Consider the following 26608-nt stretch of genomic DNA (forward strand, 5'->3'; position numbering starts at 1 on the left):
TGAGTGGGTCCACAAGCACAGCCAACATTTGACAAAAACTCCAAGTTCACATCTCTAAGATGCCAGTCTTAATTAACAAGGGTGATTCTTACACCACCCTTCAGCCTGATTACCTTTATATTATTACATCTACAAATGCGTTTCCATTTTCATTTTGCACTGAAACACTTTAATTTGTAGAAAAGGGGGAGAATTTTTTCTTCATAGGAGGGAAAAAAAAGTGTATTTTTTTTAAACAGCTGCACCCATGGCATAGGGAGGTTCCTGAGGTGAGGACTGAATCTGAGCAGTAGCTGTGGCAACATCAGGTTCTTTAACCCATTGTGCTAGGTGGGGATCAAACCCATACCTCTACAGCAACCTGAGTCGCTGCAGTAGGATTCTTAGCCCACTGTCACAGCGGGAACTCCAAAAAAAGTGTATTTTTAAAGTGATATTTAAAAAAAGAGAAAGAAAAAAACCTTTCCAAAATACTGAGACATTTTTGAGTATTAATTAGATTTCCCTAGAGGTATTGTTACTGCTCAAGAAGGCTTTTCCGTCTTCACTCATTCAGCAAATATTTATAGAGTGATTCTGGACACCAGGTAATGTGCAACGGGCTGATGAAACAAATGGTTAGAAAGACATGGTCCCTACTCCTCCATGTGGGATAGTTCAGCAGCCTTGACTTGACGGTGCTCTAAGAGGTCTGTTTAAAGTTAAGGTGGGAGAATTGGCTTGGAGTTTACCAGCTACTTACTCTCAGGACTGAGCAAAGGACATTTTTATAGATTACAGTAAGAGCTAAAGTTAATTAAAAAAAACCTTTGCCTCTAAAAACGGCATTGTATTATTTGACCATTGCTGAGGTTTTAAAAAGTCCTAAATGCCATAATAATAAGCACATACTTTTCTTCACAAATCTATGGTTCAGCCAAGCCATTTTTCTCATCTGAGCTGGCTCATATGCATATGAGACCAGGCTGGCAGTTCTGCTGATCTTGGCTGGATGTTCTTCCATATATGTGGTCATCTGGCTGAAGGCTAGTCTAGGATGTCTTCCCCTGGGACAATGGAAATATTCTCTACATGGTCTTTCAACTCCTTCAAACTAGCTAAGCCCATTCACATAGGGGCCAAGACAGAGCAGAAGTGAGCAAGACCCTGGCACATTGTCCCTTTCATCCCATTCAGTTGGCTAAGGCAAGTCCCAAGGCCAGCCAAGTTCCAAAGGGTAAGGAAGGAGCTGCAACGTCACACTGCAAAGGGGTAGACACAAAGACCAGTGGAGAACAAGGGCCATTTTGTGCATTCATTCTACCACAGGCTTCTGCAGCTAAACGTAACATGTTCAAGCAGTGCCGAACTGAACTGAGGTGCTCAGTGTGTAAGCATGGATCTGTTCTGATACACAGGAGAAACCCACAAATGCAACAGAGAGCAAGCTCACTGTGTCGGATCCAGAAGGACCACCTCCTCAATATCTGGCTATACCTCCCAGAGGCCTTTGAGAAAAACTAACTAGAGAGCTGTTCATTCAGTATTTCACTGAGAACACAAACTCACCTAGGTTTTCCCAGAAAGCCTTCCTAGTTCTCCTGTAGGCATGAGAGAAAGAGAGCAAGAGAGTGAGAGAAAAGGAGAAAACAAAAAGCATCTGAGCAAAAGGAGCAGGGAAGAGACTGAAGCAAAATGACACAATCTGAAAAGAAACAATAATGAACACATAAGACCCGGTTCTGATACATTGATTGTGTAGGTATGTATGTATGTGCATGTGTGTGTGTCGTGTGCATGTGCTTGCTTTGTGCAACTCTGGTTTTTGAAATTCCAGTTGCCATGGTGCTGTGGACTGAATAGCCATGTTCCCTCAAAATGCATCTGCGAAAGCCTGACTTCCCAATGTGATGGTATCTGGAGAGGGGACCTTGGGAAGTACTTGATGCGAGTGCCCCACGAGAGAGCTTCTTCCTCTCTCCCTGCTCTCTCCCACGGGAGGACACGAGGAGACAGACAGCCACAAGCCAGGAAGACGGCTCTCCTCAGACGCTCCATCTGTGAGCACCTTGATCTTGGACTCGCAGCCTCTAGGCCCGTGAGAAACCAATGTCTGCTGTTCGTGTTTGCTGTTGCTCAGTCTGTGGTGGCCTGTTCCAGCAGCCCAAACAATCTCAGACGCAAGGTTTAGTTAAATAACACCCCTTCCCCAGGAACAGGGTCCAGTTTTTGTCTGTCATGGTAGAATTGAGCAATTGCATAAAGGATGTTGCTGCCAGCTCTTCAGCTCATAAATCACTAAGTAAATGACACATGCACATAAGGAGCAGTGACCAGTCATGTCACCTTTTTCAGAGTTGGCCGGTGGTCAATGGCACAGGTGCCATTCTGTTCACGCTCAGATAGCAAAGCGTGCAGTTGTGTCGACCCTTTATCTCCCCGTGGTAAATCCACGTGGTATTTGTTAAAAATATATAAATTGAAAGAAAGAACTGGCCAACAAAGATGGAAGTGCAGCAAAGAACAAGAGGTGATAGTGCTGACAACAAAATTCAAAATCAAACGTAAGTGGAGCACTGGAAGGCACCGCTGATGATGGGAACGTGGACACAGCCACCACCGTCTGAGAAACGCCATGAACGCGGCCGAGGAAAAGCGAGGTGATGGTTAAAAGGGGGGAATGAGGTTGTGATGAAAACGAAGGTATCCCAGAGAAAGCAGGTCTGACAAAAACAAAATCAAAAAAACCCTTCACATTGAAGGAACTCTTGGACATTATTTCACAAAATTGAAAGGGCAGAGGATAAGGAATATAGAAAGGACTATAGCAATTAGTCAAAGGCGGGAAATACTTTATGCAGTACATTCTACGACAAGAAGAAAGCAGCAAATACTGTTCAAGCTGCTCTGGGTAAGTTTTTTTCCAAAGAAATAGAATATTGAAGTTTCAATGTTTCTAATGTTTTAAAACACAGTGTACTAAGTTAATATTAGTTTTGTTAATTTTTTTCATTTTCCTACATACGTAAAATTGGCAGTAAGAGAGTTTTTCATGTTGGACAGGAAAATAAAGGTGGTAGATTAACTGTAGTATTTCCCCTCACTTATTAAGATCTTTTTGCCTGGATTCAGTTTGCACGGTCATTTTATTTTTATGGCCCCACATTGCAAAGAAAAGACTGCCTGTCGGTATGGATATGGAGATAGACATATCTATCTATCTATATAGATATATATGCAGTTTGTATAAAGAGACCTAAATAGAGACTCATATATAAACATATAGAAAGAGACATAGCTAAAATCCTTAGTTTATATAATATAAAGATTTCTTTTGAAAAGAAATGTTTTCTATACTTTATATTAATATATATGGACTTTGTAATCTCATAATTGCTCATTGCTCGATCTCTTTTTTAAATTTTTTTATTGAAGTATAGTTTTATTGAACACAACATTGAACAATATTGTGTTCCTGTCAGGATATGGCACAGCAACTCAGTTACACACACACACACACACACACACACACACACACACACACATTCTTTTTCAGAATCTTTTCCCTTATAGGGTATTACAAAATATTGAGTATAGTTCCCTGTGCTCTACAGTGGGTCCTTGCTGGTTACCTGTTTTATATATAATAGTGTGCATTTATTAATCCCAACCTCCCAATTTATACTCCCACCCCCCTTTGCCCTTAGATCTTTTTTTTTTTTTTGATAGGCAAGAAATAGATTTATTAAGATAGGATGCCTGTGAGAGATGCAAGCAGGCAGGCAAGGAGGCTCTGCCTGAGGATCTGGTGGGCTACAGTTTGATTATCCAAGGGGAGTGGGTGGATCTTTTTTTATTGTGATTATTTGGTCACTTGTTTTGATATGATCAAATTAAGAAATACTTAATTTGATGGACACATCGATGATTTTTTTTTTTTTTTGGTCTTTTTAGGGCCACACCTGCGGCACATGGAGGTTCCCAGGTTAAATCAAATTGGAGCTACAGCTGCTGGCCACAGCCACAGAAACTCGGGATCCGAGCCACGTCTGCAACCTACACTACAGCTCATAGCAACGCAGGATCAACCCATTGAGTGAGGCCAGGGATCAAACCTGAGTCCTCATGGATACTAGTCGGGTTCGTTATCAACGAGCCACGATGGGAACTCCTGATGGACATGGCAATGGACAGAACTGTATTTGTATTATACATTATACACATAATACGAATACACTATACATAGTATACATTATAGAATGTATCCCAGCTATTCAGACTATTCGCTAAGAGGAATGAGAGACTTAGAAATGCGATTTTTTTTTGCAAATAACTCAAGCTTGATACTTTAAGTAATCTTTTCCAAATTCTATTGTGCACCTTCTGGGTCACTACATAAATATACATAACTTAACCTACCTAGCCTTTGAACACGAACCATCTTTTGTGCTCTAATAACGTAAAGTTTTGGGGAGTTATGAAGAGCTATGTAGGGGACTTTTTATTCCTTTGATCTAAAGAATTTCAAAAGCTTTTGATTGTGGAGTTTTTTTCTATTCACCCACCTTCTTATGGCTTTCTCTGCCCTCTGCTGTTAACTCTCATTATTTCTTGTCTTAAATGTATCTCTCTTAGCAAACCTTACCCACTTCCTGTCTGCTAGGGCACTGTCAGCTCAGGCTGCCGTAACAGAGGCTGCGTGGCTTACACAACAGAAAATGATACTCTCACAATTCTGGAGCCTAGAAGTTCAAGATCAAGGTGCCAACAAGACGGGCATTGTAAGGCCTCTCTCCTTGTTGCAGACGGCTGCCTTTTCTCTGTGTCTTCACATAGGGAAAGAGGGAGATCTGGACTCTCTTCCTCTTCTCAAAAGGACACCAGTTCTGTTGGAATTAGGGTCCACTCCACTCATGACCTCATTTAACTTTAATTACCTTCCCCCAAACCCTGTCTCCAAATACAGTCACCCTGGAGGTCAGGGTTTCAGCATATGAATTTGGGGGTGGGATGTCATTTAGCCCGTAGCGACCCTCCACTGCCTTAAAATTTCACCTCTTACAGTTGTGTCCTTCAGAAGGCCTAAAGAGTGCCATCAGAACACAGATAACCATGGCGATATTTTATGTCAAAGTAAGCCAGTTTGGGTAAAGCGGACTCTCCTCTCTTATGAAATAAAACATGTAGGCTTTGAGATAGATGCTTTCACTGTTGTTACTCTGACTTATTTGCTGTGCCGCTGATTTCAGACGGCCCTTTATGGTTTAAATCAAAGTCATCTGATCATCAAAAGTGGGGCCATGATTAATATACATGTTGCAGATAAGTACATCCTGGGGTACTTTTTTCTCACTACTAAAAATGATAAAGTATAACATGAGATTTCTGGATGTTACTTCAAGGCATAATCTGTAAGAACTCAGATGTCAAATCATGAGGTTTGCTCTCTTAGAAAAGTTCTTCAAGCATATGGTCAATATTAATACAGGTCTATAATAAATGAAATTTAAACCTCTGAGAACCTAAATTGCAATGTGCAAATGTGAAATTTCGATGCTCTGAAAATAGCAAGCTCTCTTAGCCAGCTTGCTTTATTTGTGGTTTGTTGCTTTGTGCTAGAAGAATAATTTGTCTATTCCACCAAATAAGCCAAATGATATGGACCTGGTATTTTTTTAATTGGAAATTCATAAGACATATGTTGACGGCATCTGGGATCACATCCATACCATTTTAGATGCTTTCATATTTATTCTGAATACTTGGTCCTAATTTTGAAATGCTAAAGACATATGCACATACCAGCTGGGCCACCATTAATTGAGATTCTAACACTGTTCACTTTAACAATATATATTGTAAAAAGATAACGTTGCAGTTTTTCAACTCCCACTTTTTTTCCATTGTTTTCTGGCTCTTTCTAACTCAAGAGATTTCCAGGAATATTGTAAGGATGACAGAAGCAATAGTAAGGTAAATTCTCTTCAATCCAGGTTAATCTAGATGTAATCACAGAATTGTTATATGCTGTTTATACCCTTATATAAGCTCAAGTTTATTTTAGAATCATGTCCCCCTAAAATTAATGTATCAAAATCCTAACCCAGGCCTCTCAGAATGTGACTCTCTTTGGAAATAGAGACATTGTAGATTTAATTAGTGAAGATGAGGACAAACTGGAGCAGAGGGGGCCCCCAAGATGACAATACGGTGTCTTTATAGAAAAGGAAATTTGGACACAGACAAACACGCGCACAGGGAGAATGCTATGTGAAGATGGAAGGAGGGAGTTAAACCAACTGTACTTCAATAAAAATAAAAAAAGATGAAAGCAGAGATTAAGGTGATGCTTCTACATGACAGGGAACTCCAAAAACTGCTAGCAAACAGACAGAAGCTGGTGAGAGGCACAGAACAAATTCTTCCTGACAGCCTTCTGAAGGAACCAACTTGGCCTACATCTTGATGTGGGATTTCTAGCCCCAGAGCTGTAGAACAATACATTCGTCTTATTTACGCCACCCAGTTTGCAGTACGTATTTACTGCGGGTAGTGCTCTGGAATAGTGGAAAAGCACAGTCAGAACCAGGTCTGAATCTCGGCTTCTCCACTGCCAGTTCTGCGATTTAGACCACACTGTTTAAACCTACCGATATCTGCATCCATTAGGTTACACCAGATTTTACTACAGTAACAGTTAATGCTCAAATATCAGCCCCAAAGTAACTACTCTTTATTTCTGGTTCACACAGCATGTCTCCCAAGCGTGACGTGGAAGTGCTAATCTATTTAATAGCCATCCTAAGTTGAGACCAAGACTAGCAGAGAAGACATTATTTGGAACTTAGGCATTAACTATGACAGAGGGGGAAAAAGAACAGTGGTGAGTGTGCCTGGCTCTTAAACAGCCTACCCCCACTAAGACGCATATCACTTCTGCTGTGTTTTCGTTTTTGTTTGGCTTTTTAGGGTCACAACTGCAGCATATGGAAATTCCCAGGCTAGGGGCTGAATCTGAGCTACAGCTGCTGGCCTGCACCATAGCCACAGCAACACAGGATCCGAGCCGTGTCTGCAGCCTGCACCCCAGCTCACAGCAATGCCAGATCCTTAACCCACTATGCAGGGCCAGGGATTGAACCCACAACCTCATGGATACTAGTCAGATTCATTTCCACTGTGCCACAACAGGAATTCCCCTGCTCACCTCTTATTGGCCAAAGCAAACAGACCGTGCTTGGCCATGCTTGAAGGTCACAGACTGAGAAGCAGAAAGGAAAAGATGGCATCATATATCTAAACAGTCTCTAGGGCCAGCCATCAGCGTCGACATGATTATGAACTGACACTAATTACATCCTTCATATTTCCATTCAACACTGTCTAGCCAGGCTCTACTCCATGCCACGTACTATCCAGATAGCAACACACATATGACAAAATCCCTCCCTCCAGAGAGTGTTCATTTTATTGGAGAAGTTAGTAAAATAAAGACTATAAATGTATAATAGGATTTCAGATACTTAAAAGTGTTACAAAGGGAAGTGAAGCAGGACAGGGCTATTGGGAGACACTGGGGTTGGAAGGCAGAGCTAAGGTCAAAGTTTCAGGCAATGAGCAGATATTTCGTAGCATGGTGCAGAGCAAGAAACACCCAAGAGGTGTTTCGTTCCTTTCCCCAGCTCTCTAGATCATTGGCATCAATAACAGAAGGCAAGGTGAATTTTGTGACTATTAAATATAGAAGAAAAAGATTAAAATGCCCAGTTCTGATGAGGACATAATATCCCTGACACAAGCATATATTTCTGCTGGCAGGGTAAATCCCTTTGGAGAGCAACTTGGCAGGACATTTCATGAGCCACTAAAATGCTCATAACCCTGACTCAGTAATTTCATTCCTGTGAATCTGTCTCCAAAGGGAATATAATTTAATAATCACAAAGATGATTTCTGCAGTGTTATTTGTTATAATAAAAACAACCTTGGCGCTCCTGCTGTGCACAGCGGGTTAAGGCTCTGGCATTGTCTCTGTGGCAATGCAGGCTCTATCCCTGGCCCAGTGCAGTGGGTTAAGAATCCAGCGTTGCCACAGCTGTAGCTCAGGTCACAGCTGTGGCTTGGATTCAGTTCCTGGCCCAGTAACTTCCACATGCCACTGATGCAGCCAAAAAAAAAAAAAAAAAAAAAAAAAACTCCAAACAAACAAAAGACCTGAATATACAGCAACAGTGGGAGATAGTTAAATGGATTACAGCTTAACAACCATGTAGAATATTATGCAGTCATTAAAATGATAATTATGCACATCTTGTAGCAACAAGAAAAATGTTTATGATATAATTTTAGGTTAAAAAGGATGCAAATTATACCCTGTAATTACTGTGATGTAAAAATCGTATATGTAAATGCATAAGATTTAGTATACATATATGTAAATGCATAAGATTTAGTGAAACCTAGACTGTGTACATTTGTAGCAGTTAAAAAATACATTTCAGTCATTTTGTTACCTTTATCAAATATTTATGGAGCACGTCCACAGTTATATCATTTATGTAATTGTTACCAAGTCCAAGCTCACACTCACACAACATGACAGGCCAATAACTGGAAGACAAAGTGTTGGGGAAAAGAAGAGAGACTTTATTCAGAAATCCAGCAGACCAAGAAGATGGGGGACTAGTGTCCCAAAGAACCATCTTCCCAGGGTTAGCATTCAGGCTTCTTTTATTCTAACAGATGAGGGAATAAAGTCCTGATCCTGCCAATATAGTTTAAGCTTATAGGCAGTATCGCTTCAGTGATCGACCTGTAGCAAAAGCAGTAGAATACAAGGGTTCATTTGTTCTTCCCTGTGACACAATGGATTCGAAATTATAATTAGCAGGACCATGGAGAACAATGCTTTCCCACGCAAGGGATCTGATCTTGACCGAAATCCTAACAGGTATGCGTTCTAATGTGACCCCAGGTTAATCTATCCTATAATCCTCAAATTAGGATGTTATGATTTCTACATGGAAATTATTATTATTGTAAATAATGTCCTATATATTAAACAAATACAATTCCAAAATTTAATGAATGGCATACTCAGCCAGAACTCATTTCTAATACATTACAATAAAAATGTGAGGTTTAAATTTTAACATATTTGATATGGCAATTGCTGAAGTTTGAAAGTGTCTTTACTGCTTAAACGCAGATTATGGAGCGGGGCCAGAGGTTCTCTAACGGGGGGGGGGGGGTCAGTTTTGTCCCCCGGGGAGTACATGGCAATGTCAGGAGAAACTGTCACAATGTGCGGGGAGGGAGGGTGCTACCTGCATCCAGGAAGGAGACATCAGGGACATAGCTAAACGTCCTGTGCCTTACACAACTGCTCCCACAACAAAGAATGACCTGGCCCCAAATGTCATCAGTGCCCAGGTTGAAAAACACTGGGGTTAGCAATGGGAAGAATACGAGCATGACAGGAAAAGAAACTCAATAGTTTTATTTCCACTGCTAAAAAGATGACCTTGCACTGGTTACCAAAATTCAGTCCCTCAATTTACTTATTTGTTAAATGGAGGTAAATAATATTTATCCTGTTTCATGGGGTGGTTCTGAGAGTAAAATGGGAGACGAAATGTCCCAGCGCTTGGAGGCGCTAAAAGGTACCATATAAATGTTACCATCACAAATATTTGAAAAATCTTTGAAACTGATTACCAAAAAAACCCCACAATTATTCAACAGTTTATGAGTAATTGCTTTTGACATTTTTAATCTACTGTGCTTCCCTGGAGAATACTGATGAACACCAGGATAAAATAATGCTACCTTAGTTATATTTTCCAGATAAAATAATTTAGCTTCCTTAATCAATTGTCTGCCCTTGTCCTGTGTCTTGAATTTCTTCACTGTCATTGGATGCTTGCCTTTCGCTACAAACATTCCCAGGAAACTCTGGTGACCATTCGGGCTCCACCTCAAACCTCTGCCATTTCTTTACTTGTTACTGCCTATTTCTCACCTCCTAGTTCACTCCACTGCCAACTAGTATGACCCGTTCATTTCTTCACTGCAAATGTTCACATTAACCTCAACCTCCCTTCTGGCTTTCCAGTCGCTAAAGGGAAGGGCCTAGAAGCAATGACATCCCAATGGCAACAAGCACACTGAGTGGCTATATCTTGGTTTGAGTATCATTCACCAGGAAGAGGAACCAGGGCTGCTCAGAGACATGGCTGATTCTTGGACTGGGGCAGGAAACATGCAAGATGAGCCTGGGACATCTTGTGGTACCAGAAAGAAAGGAAAGGATCACACACACACACAAACACACACACACACACACACACACACACACACACACACACACACACACACACACAGTGATGGGGGAAAAAATCAGGATCTACTGAAAGACCTCCCAGTGGTCAACGCTGGAACAATTTGAGCCACAAGATAAATACTGTTGGATCATAACCCAAAGCATAAAATAAATACTAATGGTGCTATACTGATACATAAATGATTGAATAACTGGCGAGAAAAAGCGAATCTGTGCAGCCTAAGTGTACATAATTTAGGTAGATATTTAACCCTCATGGAAATGGAGCCTAACTCCCCATTCCTTAAGTGGGATGAAGCTTGGTGACATCTGTCCAAAGCGGACAGTAGAGAGAGAGAGGATAAGGGGTGACTCAATAGTGACGAAACTTGTCAATTACTTCCTCAGCCAGGTGATCAAAATTAATATCAACAGTCAGAAATCGTGTTTATCGTATGTATCCTTGATATAACGCAATGAGAAGAGCACTTTACCTCGGTGGCACTTTACAAGTGGAAATTTAAGAGGAAGATCAGACATTGGGATGAAGCAGAAACCCAGGCATATTGAACAAACACAGAGCACACATGTGTCCAGCTCTTCGAAAGCCCTCCAAAAGTACTGATTCATGGAAGCCACATAAGAGAAGACAACGTTTTTATGAGTGTTGACTCTCATGGTTATGACAGTTCATGGTTCCTAATAGGCCCTTAATAAATGTTTTTGAAAGGAAGAAAAGAGAAGAGGGAAGGAGAGGAAAAGAGAGAAGAGGGGAGAGACAGAAGCAGAGAGAGGGGAGGAAGGCAGGGACCACCACGCCCAAAAGTCTAGGGGGAATCTCCTTCACCATCTCCCATCTGAGTCTGGACTGGTTCTAGGGGATGGAATGGAGCAGGAATACAGGCAGGGGGATTAAGAAGATTAAGGTACCTTGGAGGAGAGGATGGAGAAAGTAACAACAAAATGGCTAACACGTATTGATCACTCATTTAGTGCCAGAACTGTACATGTACAAGCCTAGAGGATCCCTGCCAAGCACCTTTATCATTAATCATATTGTCCCCCATTTTACATACAAGGAAGTGTAACACTCATATTTAATAACGTAGCCAAGGTGACACAGATAAACTCAAAAACCCAGTTAAATTCTCTGCTCTTGGCCACTCTGAAATCCCTAGACTAAAAGCAGACAGAGCCGGACAAAGCAGATCAAAACGTGGGCCCCTTTTTGGAACGATCAATGTGATGCTTATTTTAAGCAACTGGGTCTGCTTATCAGTGTAAGAAGCACATCCCACAGAGTCAATATAGACAGTGTTTGTGAAAACAAGTCAGAAAGGTGTCCAGGGACATGGGGAGGGGGGTGTTGGAGGGTAGAGAAGGAAAGATAAAAAGTCTTGGCATTTACAGCGTATGAATCGATATCTGCTTTAAAATCTTGCTGATGACTGTGGAAGGCAGAGGATATTAAATAAACTGCAATGTAAGTCAGATACACACGACAGCCTGGAAATAAAATATTGTACACAAAAAGTCAATTTACATGGCAGGAATTCTGAAAACCATTCAAACACAAATGCATATTCGTTCAGAAATTATTCAAACTTTTCATTTTTGGGTTCTCAGCGAATACCATCATCTGGAAGGGGTAAGACCTTTTCAATAGTAAAGTATTAACTAATCCAAAAGGGATGAAATTAAAATACCGCATAATATAGCATCCCCTTTAGCCGAGAACCAAGGAGTCTTCATCCTCGGGCTCCACTTTCTGTTCAAGGGGCTCTGTTTTCAAGGGTCACGGAGTCACCCCAAGAGCACAGTCATGAAGCTCAGGAGACGCCTGTGTCCTGCCTTCTTGCATCCTTGTCTTTGAACTTCAACCCTTCCCAATCTTTGTTTTAGACCCAGAGCCAAGTTACTGCCCTCATTCTTTTCAACTTGGTGTGGAAACACACTATCTCAGAGTCTGGTCTCAGACCCGAAATTCGTTTCCAATCAATATGAATAATTGCTGCCTGGGTTGCTCAGTGAAGACTGACTGTGAAGCTGCTTCCAGGCTCCCGGGGAGGGGGGGGAATCCAGTGATCGATTAGCAATGTCTGCCATGATCGCTGAGGGGTGAATTGGGGGAAATGTGCCACATTTGGCATCCATGTCCCCGCAAGGCTTCCATTTCTAGCACAGCCTAGGGAAGCCTCTATCCATGTGATTTCCACCCACCTCCACTGAAAACACTGGATGAGTTCACCAACCCTGGGCAAGCCTAGAAACGCGCTCCTCCACGCGTGGACTGGGGATTCTTCTCACGGCTACAGAGGGAGGCAAAGTTGAACACAGCTCCTCTCAGCCCTGGGCTGCCACCTCTCACTCCCATCTGCCTCTCTCCATGCAATAAGGCTACTCCAAGATCTGCTGAGAGTGCCCCAGGACACTGGCCAAAGAACTTGCCTGGCTCTTGCTACTACTGCCCTAAACACACAGGCCAAGACACTGTAAAGGCAGCATTGTGATAAATCATGCTTGGTCCATTTTGCCAAATCTTGTCTCCCAAATGCCTGGTTTTTTTTTTTTTCATGGCAGATAGTGCAATCCATCTGAGACCCTACGCCACATGTGGCTTCAGAATCAGGCTTATTAACTCCAGAACCCAGTGTGGACAGGGAAGGAGCAACCCACTCAGGGCCAGGAGCCAGGAGGAGGCATTTCCCCACCACCAGGAACAAGAATCTGTGCAAAGAACATAGACAACATTGCGAAGGAGACTAAATTCAGTTTCCTGTTTGTTTGTTGTTTTTTTGGGTTGGGTTTTGTTTTGTTTTGTTTTGGTCTTTTCCAGGGCCACACCCACGGCATATGGAGGTTCCCTGGCTAGGGGTCTAATCAGAGCTGTAGCCGCCAGCCTACACCACAGCAACTCGGGATCCGAGCTGCATCTGCAACCTACACCAAAGCTGAGGGCAACGCCAGATCCTCAACCCACTGAACAAGGCCAGGGATCGAACCTGCCACCTCATGGTTCCTAGTTGGGATTCCTTAACCACTGAGCCATGACAGAACTCGTTTCCTGTTTCTTTAATTGAAGTCCAGTAAAGTGATTCAGATTCTCTTTCCATGATAGGTTATTACAAGGTATTGAATATAGTCCCCATGCTACTCAGTAAGTTCCTGTTCATCACCTTTACATGTCATAGTGTATGTCTGCTCAGCCCAACCCAAACTCCTAATTTATTTCTCCCCCTCCACTGCTTTCTCCTTTGGTAGTTCATACATTTCTTTTCTACCTCTGTGAGCCTATTTCTGTTTTGGAAATAAGTTTATTTGTATCTTTTTTTTTTTTTTTCCCTTTGGCTGCGCCCAAGACATGTGGAAGTTTCTTGGCCAGGGATGAAACCTGCGCCATAGCAGCAACCTGAGCCACTGCAGTAACAATGCCAGATCCTTAACCCGCTGAGCCATGAGAAACTCCACGTTTGTATCACTTTTTAGATGCCAGGTATAAGTGACAGACTAAATCGTTTTAAATTTCCTTCAACATGTTCCTCTTCTACTACTACTTCTTCTTCTTCTTTTTTTTTTTTTGCTTTTTAGGGCTGCACCCTCAGCATATGGAGGTTCCCAGGCTAGGGGTTGAATTGGAGTGACAGGTGCTGGCCTACGCCACAGCCACAGCAACTCCAGATATGAGCCACATCTGCAACCTACACCACAGCTCATGGCAACACTGGATCCTTAACCCACTGAGTCAAGCCAGAGATCAAACCCATGTCCTCATGGATACTAGTCAGGTTGGTTACCTACCGCTGAGCCACGATGGGAACTCCCTATATGTCCCTCTTCTAATTTCTTCACAATCCAGCCAGCCTGCCTAGAGTCCCTCACCAAAGTTCCTCCCATGCCAAAATTCTTTTTCCCTCTAAGGACTTCCACCACCTCAAACTTAGTAATTCACGGTCTCCTTCCTTTAAAACCAAGCTCTAAGCTTGAGCACATCTTAAGTATTTAAGAGATGCTGGCTGTCTGACGAGAGAAGAAACAGTGTCAGGGAAAAGGCTCATTAGATATGAGGTTATTCCCAGGACGTAATAAAGTATCCTGAATCTTGCGATCTAGTTCAGATCGTGCCTACTTAACATGCAATGGGTAGGAAACAGTTACAGAGCAAATCCCAGTTAGGCGGCACTGTGTTTTTAAATAAATAATTTTAAACCCAACTGCAATAAGCCTGCTGGGAAGTTGGCTACACAGAAAGCAGCTTCCAAATAGTAAAGAGTAATTAATCAGCTACAGTGCAGCATGAAAATGAATGAAGTTTCATGGGCATGGGCTGTCAGATTTAGCACACTGAAATACAGATGAAATACAGACAAACAGTGGATAAGTTTTAGTGTTGAGTATGTGCTATGCAATATTTGAGGCATAGTTTACACTAAAAAAGTATTCATCCTCTATCTGATTCTAAGTTAACTGGGCATGTTGTATTTTATCTTGTGACTTGATGTGAGTATTTATTATATGTCTGGCACAGTATTAAGCGTTACACACACATTTTCCGGTCTCTTATTCCTACGCTTAGATCCCCAGCCCCTGGCAATCCAACTCTCAAGTTTCTCTGTAAATATTCAAAGTGTATTTCACACATGCTAACAGTCAGTTACTCAGTCACACAATATCACTTCTATCTTTTTTTTTTTTTTCCTGTATCTCTGCTTTTCTCTTTTGCCAGGATAGTCGGGACTCAACATCAAGCAGTGAGGCTGGATATTGCCACTCCTGCCAGGTCACACAGTGTCTTCTGGGTACCATACTGCTTCTTTGGTGGCTCTCGCATCACCAGGCATCTCTATCTCTCTGTGGACACCCGTGTTGCTTCAGCCAAGCATCGCCATTCCCTCTGGGTGCCACTTCCTTTGCAGGCACTACAGCAGCCTCTTATGAGAGGTGCCACACCCTCCAGGAACCATCTCATCCACTTGACTGTGCTACTCCTTCCCTGAGAACTGCCATCTCATGTGAGGTGTGTCACCACTTATGCCAAAGCACCAAAGCTGCCTGTGTTCTCTGCAGAAACAGACAGGACTCCCCAGACCTGTTAAATCTGTACTTTCTCCTGTGGACCCCTAAAAGTGTTTGCTTGTGTTCCAATATCTCAAAGAGTTTTAAGTGAAAGCAAACAGCACTTATAATTTTTACTTCCATCTCACTCGGTCCTATTACCCAAGAGCAACTTAATTCCACCTAGTTCCACAGTGGTCAGACCTGAATCGGATACGGGACTGAATTTGACAGACCCCCACTGTGTGCTCAGAAACCCCTCTCTTCTCCTGTGAAGGAGGCATTTGTCATTGGATGAAAGATGTTTGGTTCGTCCTTACTCCAGGATGGATTTTCTCCCAAGAAGTTCCTCCATCATCCCAAAATGACTCCACCGGATGAATATTTAAACCTTGATTATATTTAATCCTTATACAACCCAGTGAAAGAGCTGTTATTTTTCCTGTTTTACAGTAAAGAATATAGAGTCACAAGTTACATACTGACATGAGAAATATGTCTCAGTCATAATCACCTCCTGCCCTCTTCCTTGTTGGCTTGGACTCTGCCTCTAGAACAGGCTACAGACCTTCTTGTCTTTACCTTGGCTGTTTCCACCGTCCAGAAAATGACCAGGCTGACTCCTCATCATTTGCTTTAAGTTCAAATGTCACTCTTCAGTTCCCTGAACTGCCTTTCTAGAGCAATTGTCACAGCCATTAGTCGCTTTCCATTCCAATAACCCTTTTCTTCATCACAGCTCTCATCAAAATGCAAAATAATTTATTTGTTTGCTATTATTCTTTTATCTATGATCTGTCTCCCTACTGGAATTTAAGCGCCAAGGAAAAAAGGACTTTGAACCTGCTTTATCTCCAGGAACTAAATAAATATTTGTTGAAAGAATAAATGAATCTAAAACCCGAGCCTTTGATAGTGCCCTATAATTAAAGCCAGGCATAATTATAAAGTCCTATTCTTTAGGCAACTGAGAATATTTTAAAAGATATATTACACATATATGAACACACATTTTATAGAAGCCATTAATAAAGACCAAAGGATCTGGTGACAAACTTCAGTATTGAAGAACAAGAAGAGAGCAAAGGGAAAGGTGGATTTTTTAACTCAAAATAAAATTTGAGTTAAAATTTTTGCCTTAGATAGGTCCTCATTAGAAAACTTATTCATGCAATTGAGAACCACTTTCTTAGGTTTGACCCCTGGCCTCATTCAGTCGGTCAGGTATCTGGCATTGCCATGAGCTTCAGTGTAGGTTGAAGATGCAGCTCGGATCTGGTGTTGCTCCGGCTGAGGGGCTGGTCAGCAGCTACATCTCCGATGTGACCCCTCGCCTAGGAACTTCCATATGGTGTGGGTGGTGCAGCCCTCCAAAGACAAAAAGTAACTAACTAACTAAAGAGTGCACTCCATGAAGAGAGTATAAGATGGACAGTACGGATCTGATGCTTCATCAGGCAGCAGCAGTCTCTTCTAGAGAGAAAAGCACTAAGTGGGATCTGGGCTAAAGGATATGTTTTATTTTAACATAGCCAACTTCTTCATCTGGGGCCCAAAGAAGCTGAGTGACTAACTGCTGAATTTTCTGAAAGGTGGGATGTAAATTTCCAATCCAAGAGCTTTTCAATACATCGGGTTTTATATACACTTGACATCTTAGATGTCGACTTCAGAAGTTACCCCTGAAGTTACACACACACACACACACACACACACACACACACACACACACCCCCATCATTACTACCGCCATACACACACCCTCATCAGCATGTAAAATGTGATTTCCCACAGGGAAAAACTTAAAACTCAGCTGAGGCACTCCCATTGTGGCTCAGCGGGTTATGGACCCAACTAGTATCCATGAAGGTGGATGAAGCCGACTAGCATCCATGAGGACATGGGTTCGATCCCTGGTCACACTCAGTGGGTTAAGGATCTGGCATTGCTGTGGATGTGGTGGAGTGTCATGGCTGTGTCCCTAAAAAAAGCAAAAAAAAAAAAAAAAAAAAAACCGAAACAAACAAACAAAAACCCAAAACCGGAGTTCCCGTCGTGGCGCAGTGGTTAATGAATCCGGCTAGGAACCAAGAGGTTGCGGGTTCGGTCCCTGCCCTTGCTCAGTGGGTTAACGATCTGGCGTTGCCGTGAGCTGTGGTGTAGGTTGCAGACGCGGCTCGGATTTCGCGTTGCTGTGGCTCTGGCATAGGCCGGGGGCTACAGCTCTAATTTGACCCCTAGCCTGGGAACCTCCATATGCCGCGGGAGCGGCCCAAGAAATAGCAAAAAAAAGACAAAAACAAACAAACAAACAAACAAACAAAACCCCAAAACCCAGAACTCTATTGAAAATGTTTAAAATAACAAAATGACGATGCGGTTCCTAACTGTTTTCAAACACTGAAAAACAGACAGCACAAGGCTGTGATCCTTGAAAGAAGGAAAGCTCATGAGGTTAACTTTCCACTCACGCTGGCTTTCTGTCTGGGAGAGATTCCAGATCATTTGTCAGAAGATTGAGCAAGCAAAAGGAGCTCTATGACGTGAGAGGGGAAAAGGTAAATGGGTAAAGGAAATGGATATTAGACTTGGGGGAGCTTAGAGCATCTGGAGATGTTAGGGCAGGACCCTGGAGAGAGGAAAACCACGAAAAACAAGTCTAAGAAATGAGCATAAAGATTCCCCTCAAGCTGTTGGCTAAATCCAAAGTTATGCGTGTGAGGGGCATGAATGTGTGAAGACAAGGAAAAAACAGCTGCTGGGGGAGACAGAGGTGAACAGAGCCGTCCCAGTGCTGGAAACACCAGCATCCCCGCCCAGCCAGATGGAGAGACTGTGATGAAGGACTTGAGCATCCAGCCGAGAACTCAGAAAGCCTATGCGGTAGGAGTCAGGACTGCAGCCTAAGATCCTGACTCTTGTGACATGCTGGCACCAAGGGCCAGTGAGAGCAAAGGAACCTGCCCCAAACTGAACTATTCGTCAGGACAAAATCTATCAACTCGGACATAAAAGGAGAGAATTGGTTGAAGTCGCCTTCTTGAATGAGCACCTGGCCTTACTCAAGAGCAAAGACAATTCTTCTACTGTAACACGAGGAAAGAGAGAGCACCCAGAAATGACAAGAGCATGGGAGACCCTCTTCTGTTTGCTGCATCAGGAAGGTGAGGAAGGTGTTAGGGATTAGAAGTGTGAAGAAACAGGTATAAGGCAGCTATTTAGGAGAACCGGAAAATGAATGGAGCAGGTAAGAGTATTACTGTTGAGCAGTGTTAAAAGCCCACATACGTCACTGATTGTGAACTTAAGTGAGACCAGTCATCATGGGTGCTTGTTTTTCTCCAGACATTTCCACCTGACCAGGTACAGGGATAAGGGAGGCAGGTATTTAGATTTAACCAGGATTGTCAAGTAAGTAAGTGTTTAAATAAATAATAGTGTTTATTCATAGAAATTATTATAATGCTTGATGATGGTATTTAAGGAAGGAAGGGAAGACATGAGAATAAAAAGGTGGTAGGAGTTCCTGCTGTGGTTCAGCCAGTTACCAACTTGACTAGGATCCATGAGGAGGCAGGTTTGATCCCTGGCGCCACTCAGTTGGGTCAAGGATCCAGCGTTTCCGTGAGCTGTGGTGTAGGTCACAGACGAGGCTCAGATCTCAGTTGCTACAGCTGTGGTGTAGGCTGGCAGCTACAGCTCCCATTCGACCCCTAGTCTGGGAACTTCTATATGCCACAGGTGCAGCCCTAAAAGAAAAAAAAAAAAAAGAAAAAAAAAAAGGTGGTATAATCAGTAGATTTTAAAACTTACAGGGGATTGAAACAACAGTCAGATCATCGGAGCAATGGCATGAGTGAGCAGAAGACACTGTTCAGAGACTAGGACACTTGGATAAGCTTTTGAAGGAATTTCAGAATGGGTACTATCAGTGGGAATGGGTGTGTGAGGCGATTTAGAAGAAAAACGTCACTGGAGGAGAGCAGTGAAACTGAGATTTTTAGAGGTTTGGAAAACTGACTGAAGTGAATATTGAGATTACCCACTGTTGAGACAAGCATAGTGTTGGAGAGAGTGGCAGTGAGCCAGGATCCAACATCTTCAAGGAATAAGAGCCGGGGGGGGTGTTGGCAGATGGCTCAGTAGATGGGCTGCCTTGGGTGCTGTCTGTTGGTTTAGAAGGGAAAGACAAGAGTCCAGGATGGACCATTGAGCACGAGGATCCCTGCCTCACCTCCAGTACCTGATGTGCTCGAGAGAGGACGGACCCAGAAGAGACGCTCAGGAAAGGGACTGTCTTCCGAAGGGACCCTGGTTTAAAATTTGTTCCGAACGGCAGAACAATCCTGGTCTCTAGAAATAGCCTAGGAGAGAATGGCTGTCGCTAAATCGGCTTTTCTGGCTGCCAAAGTGTCTGCTCTCTCTTGACACTTCCTCTGGTGCTACAAGAAGTGCTACTGCTGCCTCTCTGGCAGTCTCCAGCACCCCCCAAACCGCCGACAGCTCTGAAGATCTCACACCTATTGCTGATAAAATTAGTTTCCACGTGATGAGACAGAGGTTTTTCTTTTTTCCTCCCTCCTTTCCTGTCTCTTACCCCCACTCCCCACCCCCGCATAAGTCTCCCTTTCTCTGTTTTTGGAAGGGGAGGATAAATGAAGAGATGATGGGGTAGTTTAAAGCTCACTGGGCTGCTGTTAGAAGCAGAAGGCAGGAAAACCATTACCGTCAGAAAACGCTAAATATAAAAGCGAAGCCTGCTGTTTCTCAACACTCAGCAACACGCTAAGTGGGATGTGGTGGATCCCGAAAGCGACCAGAGAGCGTTCTGAAAGGTGAACCTTCCAAGCTGGGGAAATGCCAGAGGACTATATTCAAGACGAAAAACTATCGCTGGCCAGATGCTCATCTCTCTTGTAATTCCGCACACATTCCTTCTTTCCAGATGGGTTTTTCAGCAGAGGAAGACGGTTCTTGGGAGGTAACAGCCCAGGTCATTAGGCTACAGTCAGGAATCGATTCCTAGCATTTATCTGATGAAGTGAAATAACGTGCAGGGGATCATACAGTAAGACTTCTTTTCTAATATGGCTTGGATAAGAGCTCACAGCATTGAAATTCAAGTCCTGAATGTCAGAGTTCCAACATTGCTTCTGCAATGTGACCAACCTCTTACTCACGTCTGAGAAAAAGCTCATAACTGCCTTTTGTGGATTCATCTTAGGAAACTATTCATCTTAGGAAACAAAGATCACTCCTATGGTCTCACAGGTAGTTAACATTTAAACTCATGGACACTGACTTGCACACGCCTATGCAGTATGTAGCTACTACCTACGCCATAGCCAAGGTCCAAGAAGGTCTCAGAGTCTCCCCTCCTTGTATTTTTGCCCTTGTGCATGGCTGGCCTGGGTGGCCAATTGGACACTATGGAACTTACAGTGTGTGATTTCCAAAGGTATTTCATAAAACAGTGTAGTTTCACGTTGCTCTTTCTTAGATGACTCTAGAGGAAGTCAGCTGCCATGTCTGACACTCAAAAAGTCTATTTAGAGGCCCATTTGGTGAAGAAATGAAGATTTTCCCGAGAGCTGGCACCAGCTTGCATCCATGTGAGTGTCCTCAGAAGAAGACCCTGCAGCCTCTTGCAAACTTCAGATGACTGCAGCCCCAGGTGACACCTGAAACCTCATGAAAGAACTTGAGCCAGAACCACCCAGTGAGGCCACTACTGAGTCCCTGACCTACCAAAACCATGTGAGATAATAAATCTTGTTTTAAGCAGCAAATTTTGAAGTTATTTGTTAGGTAGCAACTAGAGCTGTCCAATTCAACCTCATCTAGATACGTCACACAACCTATAAATGGATCACTTATAATCCTGGAAAAAACAGGGACTCCAAATGCTACTGAAAGCAATAGTTTAAGAAGAAGAAGGGTTTGTGGTATCATGGTAAACAGAATAATGGCCTTCCAAAGATGCCCATTGGTCTACAGGGGTTCATATCTCCAGATCCTGTGAGTTTGTTTCTTTACATGACAAACAGAGGAGTGTACATGTATTTAATTTAAGGATCTTGAAATAGGGAGATTATGCTGGATGCTCTGAATGGGCCTGATATACTCACAAGTGTCCTTAGGAGGAACAGCAGTCAAATGAGATATAGGAGATGTGACAGTGGAAACAAGAGGTTGGGGTGATGCAAGGAAGAGACCACGATCCAAAGAATGTAGGCAGATTCTAGCAGCTGAAAGAGAGAGGAAATGCATTCCCCAGTGAAGCCTCCAGAAGGAACATGGCCCTGACGACACCCTGATTTTATTCTTGTGAACTTCAGGTTTGTCAAAGTATACATTTGTGTTGTTTTAAGCCACTAAATTCATGTTAATTTATTCCAGCAGCAAGAGAAAAATAAAATGGTCAAGCAATACTGTGCCACAGAAAAGAAGAACAAAAAAAAAAAAAAAAAAAACCAAGTCAAAATAGTGGTTGATTTAATGACTTTATCTTGCAAGTCTCCCTGAGCCTGAAGCACGCCAAGCTGCTCCTCTGAACAGACCCACGCCAAAGGCTGCAACCCGAGAAATGGAGAGATTCAAATGACTCATCATTTAACTAAGGAACGCGTTTAATGATGTCAAGCCTCCGGGACTTTCACGAAAATGCAAGTGAAAGAAATTCTGTTTCCTGCACAAGCGCCATAAAGATTTGTTGACAATGATACTGAGCAAAATTTACCAAAAGCCTTTTTGGCAATAAAGCACATTTGAGGGTCTTTGGGTACTTGTTCTTTCCATAGGGGAATTTTATGAAATCTGTCTTATGACATTGATTTTTTTCAGTGATAATAGCAAACCCAACAATTTTATAAGATGTGTCACATATACGTCTCAGGTAATTCTCATGACACCCTGGAAGGTGGATGCACCTATTTTTTTTATTCATGAAGAATAAGTTTCAGCAAGACTGACTTCTCAACTGTCATCTAACTATAAATGACAGAAAATCCCCTATTTAATGATAAACACTGTATATCCCTATGCTTCTTAACTTAGTACTGTGCTTTTCTGGTTTAAAGATATTGGTATGTCTTAATAAAATAACTGGATAAAAATATTGATCATCTATGGGAGTTCCCATGGTGGTATAGTGGAAAAGAATCTGACTAGGAACCATGAGGTTGTGGGTTCGATCCCTGGCCTTGCTCAGTGGGTTAAGGATCCGGAGTTGCCATGAGCTGTGGTGCAGGTCACAGATGTGGCTCGGATCCCGCATTGCTGTGGCTCTGGTGTAGGCCGGTGGCTACAGCTCTGATTGGACCCCTAGCCTGGGAACCTCCATATGCCATGGGAGTAGCCCTAGAAAAGGCAAAAAGACAAAAAAAAAAAAAGAAAAAAAGAGGAAGAAGAACCAATAGGAGCTGGGAAGCAGTTTCCAAGAATGTTATGATACAGCAGAACTACTTTGCACCCTGCTCCCCAAACTGGGTAACACACCTGCCACTCAACAGTTGTCACCCGGATGCCTACACCACAGGGCTGAGTCTCACTGGTCCAGGAGGCCACCTGAGTAATAGGATTTTTTTTTTCTTTTCTAATTTTTCCCTTTTCAAGAAATTGGCAGATCTTTTGGTATCAAAATGTTAATTTGTGAATTTCATATCTCAAGGGGCTGTTGTTGCTTCATTTCTTCCAGGAGAATTCCTAAATCACACTTATCTTTTCTGACTGTGCATCAATCAATTCCTTTTAGCTCTTGTCCATGGGGATCTCTTTCCCTGAATCCCGCCAGTTTCCCTGCACCGGAAAGAGCAGATGTGGTAAGCACATTTTAAAAGGCCATTAGTATACCATTTTGCAAATTGCTTAACTTCAGAAGCATGGGGCCCAGAATGTATAAAGCATTTCAATAGCTTAGAAATGCAAAATTAATGCAAAGCAATGTTATGTTGAATAGCAATTAATTTGCTCACTGTGTTGTATGTTACCTCATTTAACACACAGACAGAATTAATTCACTGAAGGTCATGCTGGGGACCCAAAAAAAATCAATAGCGTTTCTAACATCCAAACTTTATCCCCAGGTGGAATAAATTCATTTATTAAATACAGCTGAAGTGTTTACTTATTGCACAGGGTTTGAAAAATGGGGTAGGGCGTATGCATACTTTTAGCTACTTAAAATATGGGATTAAAATGTTAAAATAATTTATCAAGAAAATTCAGAAGGAGTCCAGTCAGACATAGCAGAAAGAATCATGGACTAGGCTGGTAATTGAGGCATCACGTCATTAAGCAGGGACCTTACTTGCTTTGTTCATTGCTTACTTCCTACCCACCTCACCTAAAACAGTGCCTGGGTATTTAACAGCTATGTGTTTATGAAATGAATGCACGAATGTCTGTAATGGTTTACACTGTATCTCCCCCCAAATCCGTATGTTGAAGTGTACCCCCAAGTACCTCAGAATGTGACCTCTTTGGACACAGGGTCTTTAGAAAGGCAGTCAAAGTAAAGTGAGGTCATTAGAGGAGTTCCTGTTGTGGCTCAGTGGGTTAAGAACCCGACTAGTATCCATGAGGATGCAGATTCGATCCCTGGCCTCGCTCAGTGGGTTAAGGATCCGGTGTTGCTGTGAGCTGCGCTGCAGGTTGCAGAAGCATCCTGGATCTGGCTTCACTGGTGCAGGCTGGCAGCTGCAGCTCTGATTTGATCCATAGCATGGGAACCTCCATACACTGCAGGTGTGGCCCTAAAAAGGCAAAAGAAAAAGGGGGGGAGTCATTAGAGGGGGCTCTTAACCAATGATTGAAGTCTTTATAAAAAGAGGGAATTAGGAGGCGGATATGTACACAGGGAGGACACCATGTGAAGATGAAGGCAGAGATTAAGGTGATGCTTCTACCAGCCACAGCAGGTGCAACCACCAGGAGCTGGGTGAGAAGCATGGAACCGCTTCTCTCTCACAGCCTTCAGAAAGGACCAACCATGTGGACACTGAAATCTCAGATTTATAGCCTCCAGAACTGAGAATACCTTTCTGGGGTTTAAGCCACCCAGCTGTTTATGCTCAAGGAATTAATATAATATCTATCTAGTTAAGTCTTATATATCCTAGTTACGGGTTTTCTTGATTTTAATGTTCCACTGTGACTTAATTTTTTCAGTTGTGTTTATATCAGCATTTGACTACCTAACCACGCTGTGAAATAATAAACTTACTTTTTGTGGATTTCACATATCATAAAACTGTGCACAGTGCAAGAGCTCGAAAGATGCTTAAATGTAAACAGGCTATAAAATAGTCTTATCTCTTCTGTTATTAAATATCTTTTACATATACTTACTAGAGGATTAATGAGGTGATTTGTGCAAAATACAAACATGGCCCAGAGAAAGCCCTCTTTAAGAAATGAAATTTTCAAAAAGAACAGTTTAGTGTGAAGGAAATGTTTTAAAATTATACATTATGGGTTTAAACTTTTACTAACTGTGTGACCTTGAGCAAGCTACACAATCTCTCTGTGTCCATGGAGAGGTTAGATTTTCCCATATTCCCATGTGATGATTTGTATATGATGCAAAGATGGTTATGATAATGCATGAAAATCTCTTGGCAGAGGGATGCCCACATAGCAAGAACTCAGTAAGAGGTTGTTTTATGGTTACCTATTGAGTTTGAAAACAATAATGTGTTAGACATTGATTGGAAATTGAGAATATAAGAAATTTCAGAAATGAAGACATCAGCTTTAGTTCTTAGTAAATTCATAAAAGCATATGAAACTATTACAGTTAGGAAATGCTAGCTGCTGGAACAAATAAGTCACCACACTTCCATGACTAACCTCAATAGAAGTTCATTTCCTACTCATGCAAAAGTCCAAGGTGGCTATTCTTGTTTGGCAGGTGTGACCTTCCTTCATGCAGTGATTCAGAGAATGAGTTCCTTCAGCCTGGGGCTCTAGATTACCGTAGGACTTTTGCACTGTCTGCCTGCAGCCAGCAGAAGGGGAAAGGGAGAGCGTGTGGGAGACAATGGAGAAGGCAGAACTGCTTTTTCAAAACCCAGGTCCACAAGTGACCATGTTTACGTTCAGTTCACATTCAATTGACGAAAATCATTTATCCTTGGATGCAAAAAGTCTGGGACATGTAATCTCTGGCTCAGCAGAACTCCCAGCAACACTCACACTATGGTAGTGGGAGAAGCAGCTTGGCTACAGAGCTAGACACAGCTGTCACCCAGAGAGAGCTGCACACATTGACAGAATGGACTGAGCCCAGGGTGGGGATGAAGCATATAGTCTGAGTGTGAAACCAGCCATTCTCAAAGCTCCAAATTAGAACTCTGGGGTTCTGAGCCACTTTCAACCCACTGTCTGTGGTATCATCAACAGGAGAAAAATCCCACTTGGTGGTAGAGACAGGAGACAAAAGTGAAGGGAACACCACTAAACCTATCTCAGGAATGTGATTCATATTATAGGATTCCAGAGTGATATTCTAATGAAAGAATTTAAGCTTAGAGTGGAGGAGTTTTTACAGCCTCTCATTTCTGCTCACCCCTGGTAGTTTGAGCTTACAAATGAGACAAAATAGACCTATTCGGTGCAACCATTCTTCGATGGTACATATGCATCCCTGCGTGTGCTGGGTCTGATCTTTTTTTATTTATTTATTTATTTTTTTATTTTCCCACTGTACAGCAAGGGGGTCAGGTTATCCTTACATGTATACATTACAATTACATTTTTTCCCCCACCCTTTCTTCTGTTGCAACATGAGTATCTAGACATAGTTCTCAATGCTATTCAGCAGGATCTCCTTGTAAATCTATTCTAAGTTGTGTCTGGGTCTGATCTTATATAAAGTATAATGGAGTTTTCCGAATTTTGTTATCTTGGTTAATAGAAGGTCGTAAAAACAAAGGCAGCATTCAGTTAGCTGTACTTAGCTTTTCAGAAGATTTTTCCCCCAAATTGGCTGGGTCAGCAGCACAACTCTACCATTTGCTGTTGCACAATAAGAGATTCCAAATTCCAGTGCTGGGAGGGCTATTCATTGAGATGCAGTGCATGGTGTGCCGATACATTAGAAAGTTTCCAGGTTGTTAAAGCACTTTCTAAGAACTAATAAACCCAAGCAAATGGTGTAGAGCTGGTCTCAGGATGGAAAGAAAAAGGTCGTCCAAAGGGAAATGTGCAGAAGCCAGCATTAATTTATCTGTGAGCCAGCTCTTCCATATTAAAGGG

General features: G+C 42.4%; 1 protein-coding gene across 13 annotated transcripts in view; it reads right to left on the reverse strand.

Annotated features, from left to right (window-relative positions):
- SNX7 (sorting nexin 7) overlaps positions 1 to 26608 on the reverse strand; it is a 306908-nt gene that overhangs the window by 116661 nt on the left and 163639 nt on the right. The window lies entirely within an intron of this gene.

The sequence above is a fragment of the Sus scrofa genome, chromosome 4 (assembly GCF_054392235.1).
Source record: "Sus scrofa isolate SSC_HxYL_T2T_F1_AM1 chromosome 4, Sscrofa_HxYL_maternal_Yorkshire_Landrace_v2.0, whole genome shotgun sequence".
In the NCBI taxonomy this organism is placed as follows: Eukaryota; Metazoa; Chordata; class Mammalia; order Artiodactyla; family Suidae; genus Sus; species Sus scrofa.